Source organism: Chenopodium quinoa, unplaced genomic scaffold, assembly GCF_001683475.1.
Source record: "Chenopodium quinoa cultivar QQ74 unplaced genomic scaffold, ASM168347v1, whole genome shotgun sequence".
Classification (NCBI taxonomy): Eukaryota; Viridiplantae; Streptophyta; class Magnoliopsida; order Caryophyllales; family Amaranthaceae; genus Chenopodium; species Chenopodium quinoa.
This window is the reverse complement of record NW_018744239.1, coordinates 8,904,925-8,917,570: the sequence shown is the minus strand read 5'-3', so window position 1 is coordinate 8,917,570 and position 12,646 is coordinate 8,904,925.

Sequence of the window (12,646 nt, the reverse complement as noted above, 5' to 3'; positions counted from 1 at the left end):
CTTAACAAAGGTGATCCGGCCTTGCCCGGGGGAGGAGGCGGCTGTTTTGAATAAGGCGAGGAAGATATCCTCCCAGACAGAGTCCATTCGCCTAACGGTTGGGGGAAAGACTGTCAAAAATACTGGCCTGGGGTTTGATTTAACCTCTAGGCAGCTGGATGTCCTAGAGGCATCCGGGGGAATTGCGGCGACTATGGCTTCAGGCACTTCTGTGCCGGTTGAGGGCCATCGAGGCTCTCAACCTATCTCTCAAGGTACAATGGAACCTTTCAACCCCTCTTTGCTTGGCAAGCCCATGCGCGTCAAGTCATACTCCCAGCTCCAGCCAGAAGACTCTACTAGCAGCCGACAGTCAATAAGAGGGACGTATGTAGCTTTCTCACTGTCTCTTTCTGGTGCAGATCTCTCCTCTCGCTAGCCGGATGTACAACAGTACGCCCGGGCCATGTTGAAGGCCATCCCCAAAGAAGAGAAGGAGGCAATCCCAGGGATCAACACCTTTAATGCTGACCGGGTCATGGCCAGCTTGGCTGAGGTATGCTTCTTCAACTAAATGTTTCAAAGTTCTTAGATCGTTTGACCATCTAACACCGTATGTGCTTTTACAGTCTATGCTGCGCGTGGAAGGGCTCAAGAAGGCTTATGCCAGGAAGCAAGAGGAGGTAAGACGGGCTAAACGGGATGCGTCTGAGGCACATAACGTTGCCCAATATTCCATGATTGTGTATGACTTAGAAACTAAAAGCACAATCACGAAACAGGCGGACTCCATCAAAGAGCTTCAAAAATCCCTCAATGAAGCCCTTACAAAAATTCACAACCTCAAGGCAGAGAAGGAGAATGCGGAAGAGGAGGTGAAGAAGGCGGCGGACTCCATTAAACTTTTGGAGCTGACCAGGAAATAGAACAACTCCCTACTGACGGAGAACATCCGTCTGAAGAAGGAGGCAGCTTTCGCTAGCCAGAACTTCCAAACCACCTTGGAAGCTGAATAGAGCAGACTCATTGAGGAGAATCAGCAAGATTGCCAAAATCGTATGCACATGGCTTGGTCCCTGGTACATGCGGATGCGGAATATGCCGTTTGGGAGTTAGCCTACAAATACGCAGATCTTGCCATTACGACCCGAGAAACAAACCAGCCGGCTCTGGAGTCGTATGAGGAGTGGGCCAAAAAGGAGATTGAATTTATGAAGGCGGAGATGGGTCCAAACGGGGAGGAAGATGCCCATGCTGAAAATCAAGAGGTCCTCCTCCCTCCTGCTTCTGAAGTCGCCGCCAGAGACCCGGCTCAGTCTTAAGCTTTTTTTATTCAACTTTCCGGCCTGCGTGCCGTGTATTTATGTATCTTTTCCCGGACAGGGGTCCGGTTAACAATTTCCCTTTGGCTATAAGCTAATTTATACATTTGTCGGTTGAGTTGGCTTTCAATTTAATCTTTCAGCTTCTCTTTAAATTTCAATTTTCGCCGGTTTTGTTTTGCTTCAATTATTTGCATTTCTGATTTGCATGCAATATCCTGGATGTGTGAGCGTTCCTGCCCCTTGAAGGTTGCGTGCGTGGTAGCTGTCCTACTCTAAGCACGCAACCGTTCAAGCAAGCATCCGGGGAATAAACAGGCGGTCCCTAGACCATATTGAGAGTTGGTGAATTTAGCTAAGTAGGGATAGCAGATAGAATTTGCTCTTGTCCATCGTTTATCCAACTGTTAGACGAGATACAAGCGGTCTTTGACCGGTTGTGGTACCTTTGAGTGAGTACCAGTTTTCCCTGATCCCAAACCATAAGTACCGGCTGTGCCACTTTTTAGGCGGCATGCGATTGAGTTGGAGAATTAAACGGGAATGGCTAAGTGACCGCTTGTGCTACTTTGGAACGTTAAGCGGCGACATCTCAACCTTTTTAAGTGGTTGGCAAAAGACCGGCTGTGATGCTTTTGAGCACAAGCTGCGTGTTTCTGATCGAGATTTCGGGAACCCTTTGTGCCACTTGGGAGCAACATGAGGTATCTCGATTTCAATTGCATATTCAAACGCCTGTTTAACCTGGATGGTTAGTTTTTAAACGCTTGTACGTTTGGACAGAACAATGTACCATCCAAATGGGAGATGTTCTCTTCAACGATTTCACCCAAAGGGGCGTCGCCGAATGCCTGCTCATGTTGAAGCAGGTGGTTAGGTTTTAGATAAAATCTGGCCTTTGGCCTCAAAATTCGGCCGGTTGTGCATTGCACAAACAAGACTGCAATGTACAATAATTAAGAAAATATGGCCTTTGGCCTCAAATTTGGCCTGGTTGCGTGTTACACAGCCGGGGCTTTGTACAAAACTAAAATTAAATAAAGCATTTCTTTCATTAATACTATATTTACAAAAGATTACAATTCTTAGAAGTAGTACTTTTTTAAGTTATCTACGTTCCAAGTTCTGGCTAACTACCTGCTGTATGGAGTTTCCAGGCGGTAGGTGCCGCCTCTAACTTCGTCAAAAATCCGGTAGGGGCCTTCCCAATTAGGAGTTAGCTTCCCTTGCTCATTGGCCCTGCCGGTTGCCTCTATTTTTCGTAGCACAAAGTCACCCACTTTCAAGGGCCGCTTGTGCACTATTTTATTGTAGACTCTTATCATTCTCAGGCGGTAAATCTCATGACGCAAGGCGGTGTTGCCCCTGCGCTCCGGGAGGGTATCCAATGCTAGCCGCATGGCCTCCCAATTTGCCTCCTCATCATAGAGCATGACTCGGAGTGTTGGCTCACAAAGTTCAATTGGCAGGACGACTTTAGTGCCATATGTCATAAGAAACGGGGTTTCACCGGTTGCCCCTTTTTTAGCTGTTCAGATGGCCCATAGGACATGAGGCAACTCATCTGCCCATAGACCGCCAGCCCTTTTAATTTTCTTCTTGATACCGTCTGAGATGAGCTTGTTGAAGGCTTCAACCTGGCCGTTTGCCTGGGGGCGGCCAACGGATGCTAAGCAATGTGAGATCCCTTGATCTCCCAACCAACTCTTAAGGGTAGGCGTTTCAAACTAAGGACCGTTGTCAAAAACCATAGACATAGGAACCTCAAATCGGGTGATGATGTTACTCTAAATGAAGGAGATGGCATCCTTTGTCTTAATGCCCTTGACCGCCTCTGCCTCTACCCATTTGGTGAAGTAGTCTACAACCACTAGAATGTATCTTCTTCCGCCTGATGCAGGCGTATAAGGACCTAAGATGTCCATGCCCCACTTTGCGAATGGAACCAGGCTGTAGATTGATGTCAGGTCAATAGCCGGACGGTGTATGAGCCGGCCAAATCTCTGGCACTTGTCACACTTCTTCACCATCTCCATGGCGTCTTCCTTAAGAGTGGGCCAAAAGTAGCCTTGCTGCCTGACCCTTTTTGCTAGAGTTCTGCCGCCTATATGTGAAGCGCGGAAACCCGCATGCAGATCCTCTAGAACCTCTTTGCCCCTTTCAGGGGTAACACACTTCAGCAGCGGCTGGAGGTAACCCTTTGTGAAGAGCTCCCCCTTGTAGATCTCGAAGCTTAAAGCTTGCTTTTTCAATGCTGCCGCTTCTGAAGGGGCATCCGGTAAAGTGTTGTCTACCAAATAAGCCCGGATGGGGTCCATCCAGGTAGAGCTTCGGTCGAGAATTCCAATGGGATCATTCTCAATACTTCTCTTTTCCATGACTTCCCAGAAGATAGACCGAGGTGCATCACAGGAGGCGGATGACGCCAATTTGGACAGAGCATCCGCCTGGTTGTTTTCTGACCTGGGCACTTGTTTCAGGTTAAATTCGTCAAGTGTCCCGACCTCTTCTTTGATCGCCAGAAGGTATGTGATCATTTCCGGATGGGTGGCCTCATAGTCACCATGGTATTGGCTGACGATCAACTGAGAGTCCGAATAGGCGTCAACTTTCCTTGCCCCTACTGCCTTGCACATGTGGATTCCGGCTAGCAGGGCCTCATACTCCGCCTCATTGTTTGAGGCTTGAAACTTGAACCATAGTGCATATTCATAAGTATCCCCTTCCGGAGACTTGCAAATTACTCCTGCACCACAGCCGTTTAAAGTAGAGCTCCCATCTACATATACCTTTCAAACCTGATCAATGGCTTCCGGCTGATCCAGCCTTGTCATTTCAACAATGAAGTCAACAAACCTGATCGAAGGTTATTTCTAAGCTTTGCATCTCAATAGCCCATTTTAGCATCCTACCGGATGACTTCAAAGTTGTCATTGGACGCTTGAGGGGTTGGTCTGTGTAGACCACCACCGGATGTGCCAGGATGTATGGTTTCAACTTCTTTACGGCCATGAAAAGGGCGTGGCCAAATTTTTCAACCACGGGGTACCGTAGTTCAGCATTTCTGAGCACATGGCTAATGAAGTACACTGGGAGCTGAATGTCGTCTCTCTCAGCTAGGAGAACGGCACTGAGGGCATGATCGGAGACGGCTAAATACATATAGAGAACCTCTCCTGCTAGAGGGCTGATCAGCCATGGCAATGAGTGAAGGTGCTCTTTCAATTTCTAGAATGTCGCCTTAGCATTTTCCCCCATTCAAACCTTGTCTTCTTTTTGATGCTTGGAAGAAGTAGAGGCATTTGTCGCCTGAGCGGCTGAGGAACCTCCCCAATGTCGCCAGACAACCGGTTCATTTTTGGACTTCCCTGACAGTGCGAGGTGACTTCATGTCGATTACCGCCTGTACCTTTTCCTAGTTAGCCTCTATTCCTCTTTGATCAATCAAAAATCCGAGAAACTTCCCAGACTCAACACCAAAGACACACTTTTTGGGATTAAGCATGACTTTATGCCGCCTGAGGGTGGTGAAGGTTTCTCGGAGGTTAAGAAGGTGATTCGTCTACAGCTTGGATTTGACTATCATGTCATCAATGTACGCCTCTAGATTCCTCCCAATCTGATTAATGAAGACGGTATTAATCATACGCTGGAAAGTAGCAGGCGCATTCTTCATACACCCCTTGATACTTGCAATAGATTCTTTATTTCACCTTGATTGTGCAATACCCTGTTTCCTTGTGGTTCGACCCTAGCTTGCCACTATCTAGAGCAAACTTGATAGAGTTAGGTTAGGAATATACATTATTGATTTAATTTAGGATAGTAGACATGACCTATTATCCCCCGATCAAATTTTTGGTGTCGTTCCCGGGGAAACGACTTGTTTTGCACTCTCATTGTGTTATTATTGGATTTGTTGCTTTTTATTTTGTTGCTTTACTCTCTTGCTAGTCATTGCTAATTGTTTAGCTTTGGTGGATGCAAAGAAGATCTCAAGGACCACCTACACATTACATTGACCACGAAATCGACCGCACTTTGAGACAAGTCCGTAGACTTTATCAAGAAGAGGGGCGAGGTCTCGGTGCTATTGTTGATAGTGAGAGTGATTCTTGGTCTTCAAATTCTCAAAACGAGGAAATGGCGGGACAAGAAATTGATGTTTTGTTTCGTGAGTTTGGGAATCCCGAGGATTATGAGCTCACGGGAGGGATTTTGCTACCTGTCATGGAAACCAACTTTACCATTCATCCTCAATACACTAGAATGGTACAAGCGGAACAATTTTTGGGTTCTCTAAGTGAAGATCCTATCGAGCACCTTGATAGATTCCTTGAGCTTTGTGCCATGATCCAACCAATCAAGTTTCTCTATAATACATCCGTATGCACTTATTTTGACAATCTCTTTTGGGTAGGGCAAAGAAGTGGCTTAAACAAGTCAAGCTAAACTCTCTTACAACATGGAGAGAGATAGTCAAGGCATTCTTAAAGAGGTTCATTTCCGAAGAAAAGACCGCCGAAATGAGAAGGAAGATTGCATTATTTGAACAAGAAGCGGATGAGAGTCTTAGTGAAGCTTGGGAGAGATTCAAAGAGTTGGTACAAGCATGTCCTCACCATGATTACAATCAAAGCTTGCTCATGTGGTTCTTCTATGATGGATTAGAACCTATGTCTAGAGCTAACTTGGATGCGGGGGCGGGTGGCCAACTGATTAAGGTCCCCCAAAATCAAGTTGAATCAACAATTGAAGAGGTAGTGAAGAACTACTCTTGGGGTGGTAGAAGGAGGAATGCACCAAAAAAGGGTGGAAAGTATGAATTGGAGAAGGTTGATCCATTGCAGCATCAAATTGAGCTTTTGTCAAAAGGGACTGCAAAGTTGAATACGAGTGTCAATAGTGGGAAAGGTCCTCTCAAGTCAATTCTTTCTCTTGTCAAAATTGTGGTGGAACAAACCACGATACATCTTATTGTGGAGGTTTGAACCCCGAGCGTGTGGCGGCATACAACAGAAGGCAAGATGGATATAAGGGAAGTGGTGATGGAGTAGCTTGGAGGCAACCACCACCCGGATTTGCACATCAACCTCAACAATGGAACCAAAAAGCTCAACAATCATACAACTCCAACCCTCCATACCAAAACCCACCTCCATTTCAAAATCAAAACCCAAGAGGAAACTATCCAAGAAACAACCAACACAATAATTAAAACCAATACAACAATCAAAATCAAGCGTCTCAAAGGAGCCAAGAGCAAGCATCTCAACTCGATTCGACACAAACCCAAATTCTTTAACAACTTCAAGCCATGACACAACAAATGCAAGATATCAAGGCTCATAACAAGATAGTTGATTCACAACTAGCTCAATTGGCCGAGAGAGTCCCTTTCAACTCACCTTCTACTCTACCCGGACAATCACAAACTAACCCTTCCAACATCACGAAACCCGACTCTTGCAAGGCAATCACATTGAGATCGGGCATATCCTATGAGGGTCCTAAGAAGGGAGATAGTGAGGAAAATAAGGAAGGAGAAGAAAGTGTGGGTGAAGATAAGGAAGTTGAGGAAGAGAAGGTTGTTGAGAAAGAAAAAAGTATGGAGAAGAAGAAGCTTAGAGATGAGAAAACAACTTCAACTCTTAGTGAGGCTAGGAATCTTGATGGGCCAGTTCCAATTCCCGGTCGACTTGCGGAGTGGAAATTGAATGACAAGTTTTCAAAGTTCCTTAGTGTGATGAAGAATTTTCACATCAACCTCCCTTTCATCGAAGTTGTCACACAAATGCCTTCATACTCCAAGTTCCTCAAGGATATTCTCACCAACAAGAGGAAGCTCAATAATGAGCTCATCACTCTTCCCCATCAAGTGAGTGCACTTGTTCAACATAAGATGCCTAAGAAGCAAAAGGATCCGGGAAGTTTCACTTTGCCGGTAAAGATTGGGAACATGGAAGCTAGGGGCGCCTTAGTCGATCTTGGAGCAAGTGTTACTTTGATTCCTGTATCCATTGCCCAAAAGCTTGTTGAAATGATCCCTACAAGGAAGACTATCCAATTGGCCGACCGTTCGGTGAAGTTACCTTGTGGTGAGCTTGAAGACGTTCCCATTCAAGTTGGGCATATTTATGTACCTTGCGATTTTGTAGTGATGGATATGGAAGAAGATGTCGATACTCCTTTGATTTTGGGTCGTGAAGCTCTTAAGACTTTAGGGGCGGTGATCAATTGCAAGAACAACACCATTACACGTGAGGTTGCCGATGAAAAGATTGTGTTTGACTTCTCTAAGTTGCTCAAGACCCCCATGGTTGAAAAAGGCTATAGGGCTGATGTTGTGAATGAGGAGTCAGATTGCTTGGGAAAGGTTATGATGAAGCCTCAAGATCCAATGGTTGAAGCTCTTACATGCAAGGAAGAGTATCAATCTCAAGAAGCAAAGGAGTTTGTCATGGCCATGGAAGAAATCCAAACGGAAGAAGACCATGAACAACAAGAAGATAAAGAAGAGCTTGAACTAGAGGAGAAATTGGAGGAGAGTTCCAAGCCTCCTCCCAAGGTAGAACTCAAACCCCTTCCCCCCTCTTTGAAATATGCTTATCTTGGAAAAGAAGGGGAATACCTTATTGTTGTCAATGCTACTCTTGATGGTCTTGATTAGGAAAAATTGCTTGTTGTGTTGAGAAAATATAGAAATGTGATAGGGTATAGCATTGATGATATCAAGGGTATTAGCCCCTCTTTGTGCAAGCATCGTATTCATCTTGAGGATGATCAATCCACCTCGATTGAACCTCAAGGTAGGATGAACCCCAACCTCCAAGAGGTTGTCAAGAAGGAAACTTGAAATTGCGTGAAGCGGGCATTTATGCTATCTCCGATAGCAATTGGGTTAGCCCGGTTCACGTGGTTCCAAAGAAAGGTGGAATGACCATTGTCAAGGGAGAAGGAGGAGAGGAAATCTCCACCCGGAAGGTGACTGGGTGGAGAATGTGTATTGATTATAGGAAAGTGAACAAAAATACAAAGAAAGACCATTTTCCTCTCCCTTTCATGGACCAAATGTTGGAGAGACTTTCTCACCATGCTTTCTTTTGTTTCTTGGATGGATATTCCGGATTTTTCCAAATCCCTATCCACCCAAATGACCAAGAGAAAAAACTACTTTTACATGTCTATATGGAACATTTGTGTACCTAAGAATTCCATTCGGGTTATGCAATGCTCCTTCAACATTCCAACGATGCATGACTTCCATTTTTTCTGAAATGCTTGAAAATGAGATTGATATTTTTATGGATGATTTTAGTGTTGGTGGCTCGTCTTTTGACACTTGTCTTTATAATCTTGAAATTTTTTTGAAAAGGTGTCAAGAGACGAGTTTGGTTTTAAATTGGGAGAAATGTCACTTTATGGTTGAGGAGGGAATTGTCCGAGGCCATAAAGTGTCAAAGAAAGGCATTAAGGTTGACTCGGCCAAAGTTTCGGTGATTGCAAAGTTGCCCCCTCCTACTTCCGTAACGGGAGTGAGAGCTTTTCTAGGGCAATGCCGGTTTTTACCGGAGGTTTATCAAAAAAATTTCATCAATCGCCAAACCTTTGACCGAATTACTCAAGAAAGATGTTGTGTTTAGCTTTGATGAGGCTTGTCTTGAGGCATTTCAAAAACTCAAGGAACCTCTCATTTCCTCTCTCGTTGTGCAAGCTCCGGATTGGAGCTTGCCTTTTGACCTAATGTGCGATGCAAGTGATTTTGCAGTAGGTGCAGTGCTTGGGCAAAAGAAAGAAGGAAGATCTCATGTCATCTACTATGCAAGTAGAACACTTGATGAAGCTCAAAAGAATTACACAACAACGGAGAAGGAAATGCTTGCGGTTGTGTTTGCTATGGAAAAGTTTAGGTCTTATCTTATTTGCTCCAAGGTGATTATGTACACGGATCACATAGCGGTTTGTCATCTTATGACCAAAAAGGAAGCAAAGCCACGCCTCATCCGTTGGGTTATTTCGCTTTAAGATTTTGACATTGAGATGAAAGATAAAAAGGGAGCGAAGAACTATGTGGCGGATCATTTGTCTAGGATTCCTTTTGAGAACAAGGAGGATGTACCAATCAATGAAGAAATAGGATTTGAAACTCTCATGACTATGGCTTTAACATCTAGCCCATGGTATACAGATATAGCCAATTATCTTACTTGCAGGGTCATTCCTCCGGAGTTTTATTCTCAACAAAAGAAGAGGTTTTTCAAGGAGGTGAGGAGGTACTTTTGGAATGAGACCTATTTGTTTAAACAGTGTGGAGATGGCCTTTATCGGAAATGTGTTTCGGACCATGAAACCGAAGAAGTTCTTGAGCATTGCCACTCGTATCCATGTTGAGGACATGGGGGAGTTGATAAGACGGTGGCAAAGATTTCTCAATCTCTCCTATGGTGGCCGACGATGCATAAGGATGCCCAAAGGTTTGTTTCAAGATGCGACAAGTGCCAAAGAAGTGGTGGCATAACCAAAAGAGATGAAATGCCTCAACAAAAAATTTTGGAAGTTGAGCCTTTTGATGTTTTGGGAGTCGACTTTATGGTGCCTTTTGTCTCTTCATGTGGGAATTTATACATCTTGGTAGCTGTGGACTATGTGACTAAGTGCATTGAAGCTATACCCTCCCCTACCAATGATCATAAGGTTGTGCTTAAACTTCTCAAGAAAATCATATTTCTGCGGTTTGGGGTCCCTAGGGTGCTAATTAGTGATGGAGGTTCTCATTTCACCAAGAAGCAATTCGAGGCTCTTCTCAAGAGGTACGGAGTTCATCACAAGTTTGGTCTACCTTATCATCCTCAAACTCAAGGACAAGTGGAGGTGTCAAATAGAGAGATCAAGAACCTTCTTGAAAGGATGGTGAACAAGTCTAGGAAGGATTGGTCCCTCAAGCTTGATGACACACTTTGGGTCTTGCGGACGGCGTACAAGACTCTAATTGGTACAACCCCCTATCGGTTGGTTTATGGGAAGGCTTGTCATTTGCCGGTTGAGTTAGAGTATAAAGTTTGGTGGACAATCAAGGAGCTTAACATGGATATGTCGTTGGCCGGTGAGAAGAGATTGCTCAAGCTCAATGAACTTGAGGAGCTTCGATATGATGCCTACGAAAACTCTAGGTTATACAAGGAGAAAAACCAAGAAATGGCACGACCAACATATAAGGAACAAGAGCTTCAAGGTTGGAGACAAAGTGTTGTTGTTCAACTGTAGGCTTCGTTTGTTTCGCGGAAAGCTCAAATCCGAATGGTCGGGGCCTTTCGTGACTTCAAGGACTACTCCTTATGGGTCTTTTGAGTTGGAGGCGGGTGACAATATGTTCATGGTTAATGGTCATCGTTTGAAGCACTACTTTTGCAAGGATGAAGTTGGTTTGGTTGAATGTATGAGGCTTGATCCGATGGATCTTGAGCCACTAATAACTGACAAGTGGATTTGTTTTTTCCCCTGGATGAAACTTTCTCATGGTCAAGCTAGTGACCTCGTAAAGAAGCGCTTCTCGGGAATTCAAAGGTAAAAACAGTAAGAAGAGGTACAAACAAGTGATAAATAGGGGGAATTGACTAGTGAAAAAGGGTGAAATGGTGGCGTAAACGCCACTCATCAGTAACCCCTAATTTCAAATAACCCATAATTTCAAGTAGTAACCCCTAATTTCAAGTAACCTATATTATAAGTAACCCCTAAATTCAAGCAACCCATAATTCAAGTAATCCCTAATTTACTAACCAATTAAGTAACCCCACTATTACTAAGTAACCCTACTATTACCGATCAAGTAACCCCATAAATACTAAGTAACATATTGTCCTGATATTGACCCTACCTTATAAGGGGCCTATCCGTTAAAGGCCCTGTCCATTAAAAGCCCTTTAAACTTGACCCTGACCCCATTATCATTAGGCTACTCTACCAAATAACCAGCTTTACTAACAAGTTACCCCATTTTGTTAACAAGTAATCCTTATATTTAGTCATAGTGCAATGAAGAACAAGAATTTTTTTTTAATAAACGAAGAACAAGAATTTAGAGGAGAGAGAATTGTAGAAAAATACAATGGAAGAGAGAGAAATTCAAAACAAAAAATGGCAGAAGCTTGAATTTCAACAAAGAATCGTAAAATATATTGGGTATTCAACCCCTACGATATAGTAACCCCACACGAAATACACTTATAACAAATTACATGTGACTCGTAAAATTATTGCATTAAACATGGAAAAGCTTGAATTTCAACAGAGGTCGACAACGATGGTGATGCACTTGTCCGATCCATACACTTTTGAATTATTGATTTAATTCAATTGCGATTCCAAGTTTATTCTGAATTTCGATTGATTGCGATTCCAAGTTCAATCTAAATCGATAGATTATGGTGTATTTATTGAAGAGAGGTAAAATTAGAATATCTACAATGGAGAATAGAAAAAAAGTGCAGGATAGTATTATTGAAGTTAAGAGAGAGAAAATGAATAATAACAATGGAGAAATTAATTTGAATGATATATAAATGGAGGAGAGAGAAAAAGTTAAGACACAAGAAAGAAGAAATGTCACTTACTCACTTTGTTAATGTATAGAGGAAGTGAGGAGTTAAAAAATCTATATATAAAAAGAAGAGTTATAACGGTGCTCTCACTGCTTTGTAATGGAGTCTGTTATAACAAATTGGATTGCATGCTTCATGCTTGGGTCTTTTATACAGTGGCTATATAAAAAATTGTGTTGAACTCTTTTAGGTTGTCCTGGTCCTTGGGACGCTTGTTAGTTTTGCCTAAAAATCTAATCTAATATATACATATACAAAGGGAAGTTTTTTCCCGAGTTATTAGAACACCACGTAGGATTTTATTTTTTAAAAAATTATTATAGTGCTACTTAGGATTAATATTTTTAAAATGCTACAATCGGATTATGCCACGTAAGATTAGTTTTTTTAAAGCGCTATGTAGGATTATAATAAAAAAAAGGAAAAATTGTCATATATCATACGACCTTTCAACGGTCCACCAAAAATAAGTCAACCATTTGATTATTTCTAAATAATACTACCTTTGGGGGTTGTCCGCTTTAAACAAGTTATGACTAGTTGTTGACTTGATTAATAGGTATATGGGACACGTGTTAATGTTTGATTGGCTTAAGAAAATTTAATTTATTTTTTTTATTTAAACCAGCCACCCCTTCCCCTCCCTGCCAAGGCTGCCAACACCTCTTCCTGGCAACCAGCAGGCCACCATAGCAAACCGTCATTCCCAGATCCGCACCACCGTAATAATTTTAAAACGCTACA